Source organism: Pseudorasbora parva, chromosome 18, assembly GCF_024679245.1.
Source record: "Pseudorasbora parva isolate DD20220531a chromosome 18, ASM2467924v1, whole genome shotgun sequence".
NCBI classification, from domain to species: domain Eukaryota; kingdom Metazoa; phylum Chordata; class Actinopteri; order Cypriniformes; family Gobionidae; genus Pseudorasbora; species Pseudorasbora parva.
Genome location: NC_090189.1, coordinates 44,706,830 through 44,710,035, shown reverse-complemented (window position 1 = coordinate 44,710,035; position 3,206 = coordinate 44,706,830).

The window sequence follows — 3,206 nt, the reverse complement described above, 5'->3', positions numbered from 1 at the left end:
ACATCCAATTGTGATCCCCACGACTGCAGCCTCCGCTCCGCCTCGGCGGCACCGGGACCAGAGCCGCGGGGAACACGAGCCGAGGCACCCTCCTCAAAGAGTGCCCGGCGGGAGCGCAGCGTTCTTAACGGTAGTCTCTCGCAATGCTCACAAGCAGCCCCCTCGAGGGCTGCCTGGGCATGCTGCGCTCCCAAGCAGGCAACACAGAGAGAGTGTGTATCCCCACCCGTGATGTAGCGTGGGCAGGGAGGAACACACTTCCTGAAATTGCTGCATTCGCTCGCCATTTTCTATCTATTTATTTTCACTTTTTTGTTAATATATGAGAAATATTTAACAAAGGGTGGAAAAACTCTATAATGACAGACAAAAACACCAAATAGACAGACAGGTTCACACAGATCGCTTGCTGAAGGCTCAGAAGCTAGTTCCTGTTTGTTTTCACGGACTCTTTATAGCTTCCGGTCGATGACGTCATCACGCCGACGATCGATCTTTTTTCCGATGGAATGGTTCTACAGGCGCTTCACGACGCATTAACGCAGAGGCGTTCTCACAGCGTTTCGACGCAGCTCGAGTTCCCCGAAAGGGAACCATAAACTGCAGTAGCCTATTCATCCATGTTAAATAATATTATACAATGTCTATTAATGTCGTTTTTCGACGATGCTTTTACCTTGTTCGTCTTCGTCTTACCATGGGGTAGGCTACCGAGTCAAAAAGCCTCGCGCCTGAAAGAAAAATCTTAAAGTTAAGCGACGTTATGTTTCTAACCAAACGTTATGTATGGGGAAACATATTGACGTTGACAACTTTTACATGTAACTTCTAAATGTCGTGTTAGCAAGATATTGTGACATGATATTGCTTATACATTAAATTAAATAAATATAAAAGAGTATACTTCTAGAACTTACCAGGAATTATGAATAATGCCTCTAATCTTCAATGGTTGCGCGCTGCTCCAGTTAATATGGATTTCAAATTTGATGCCCGCGCTATCCCATAATGCCACAGCACAGTAAGTTATTGTGAAAACGCATAAGCTACAGAAACAACACCTCCTTCTTGTAAATGAATTACAGTTCACATGTAAATATACAGTTATTTACCCATAATGCATTGCGAATTACAGCTGCATCTTGTAAAATGCTTAAACAGTAATATTCTGTAAAATTTTGCTGTAAAAATTACAACAATTTGTTACAGTGTACATTAGAGAGCTATTTGCTGTGACATTTCTTATCATCACAAACACACTGTAAAGATTTAGAGTTTTTACAGCAATACCTGAGTTTAAAGGGTTAAATCAAGCAGAAATAGCTCTCTAATGTATTAATTGCAGGTCATTATTGAATAGTGATTACGTTACACACACACTGACTCAGGTCCCCTGTTAGATAGTAAATCACGACGCCTGTGTGTGTGCTGTGACATTTCTTATCATCACAAACACACAGTAAAGATTTAGAGTTTTTACAGCAATACCTGAGTTTAAAGGGTTAAATCAAGCAGAAATAGCTCTCTAATGTATTAATTGCAAGTCATTATTGAATAGTGTAAATTAATTAATTAATTAATTAATTAATTCTGTAATGTATTAGGTGTTATGTCTAAGGTATATTGTGTGTGTGTGCCTATTGTGATACCAGAGGCCTGTGTAAACAAGTTAACTTATTTTAATGTGTTGACTAACATACTAAAGCACAAGAAGACTTGTGGACTAACTAAGTGTAGTGTGTTACTTGATGTTACATCTTGTAACTTTATTGCGACTGTGTAATAAATATATTTAAAAATAAGCTTCAAAATAAATGGCATTAAAGTATATTTTAGGTTACAAATAAATACTTCTCAGTACATTCAAAAGAACATAGTTATTATAAAAAGACATATTATTACTTGAGACATTATACAGTCTGTACGAAGCTTAACTGCATTTATTATCATTTAAAAAACAATTTTCAAAAACCCCGATCAATGGGTTCATATAAAGGTCCTTCACTATCGACTGGCAAAGTTTGTCAATGACACCACTGATGGTATGACAGGGGTGAGAAGAGAACTAGGTGCCCTGCGCCTGATGACCACGCAAAACCGCCTGGCATTGGACATGCTCCTGGCTGATAAGGGGGGCGTCTGTGCCATGGTGGGGGATCAGTGCTGCACCTTTGTTCCTGCCGAGGATGAAGCTGAAGGAGCCGTGGGCCATGCTGTGGAAGAGATGAGGAAGACGGCAAATAAGCTGTATGGGGATGAAAGTCAAGAGAAGGATTGGGGTTGGGGGCTGATGCATTCTTTGTTTTGTTGGGTAACACCCTTTGTGACAATGTTGATTCCAATACTGCTGATTTTATCGTGTGTATCTTTGGGCCATGCTTAATGAAATGTTTGATGAATAGAGTATATGCTACGATCTCTAGCATGACACCGCCACGTCACTATGAACCAATTTCAAAACGTTAAGCTTTCAGCTTAAAAGAGGGGATTGAAAGATTATATGTGCAAATATATTCTGTGTATGTGTTTTCTGCAAACTGTCCTTCTGCAAGCATGAAAAAGGGAACTGGTGTTTGTTTCCTGTTTTGCTGTGTGCATGCGGGGTGCACACCCACCCAGCTGTTGTCGTTTGACTGCAGAGCAATCTGTTCCTGGTGTTTGACAGCTAAAGGCGTTCATTTCTATCATATTGTTGCCATACATGGAGTTATCTTTCTGTTCCTATGTGGGGTGCGTCCAACTGTTAGGGCGTGGACTAATGGTATAAATATCACTGTTTTCCTGTTGTACTTTGAGAGCTGCATTCTGAATAAACCATATTGACTCTACTCGTGTGGTTCATTGATTTGCACTCTCCCAGGATCCTGAAGCTGTAACTGATTGCTGAGCAGAGACTGAGACACACAAAGACACGGGAACAATTTCCTACAGTTATTTATTTGTAAAGACATGTAATGGTGGAGATGGCATATATATATAATGAAGACAGACTTGACTGCCAGCTCACTTCACACACACACACAGCTCCACTGCAGACTAATGGAGGTCCCCTGTTGGATAGGTAGACATCGGTCACACACACACACACACACACACACACACACACACACACACACACACACACACACACACACACACACACACAGCTCCATTAGAGTCTATGGAGGTCCCCTGTTGGATAGGTAGACATCGGTCACACACACACA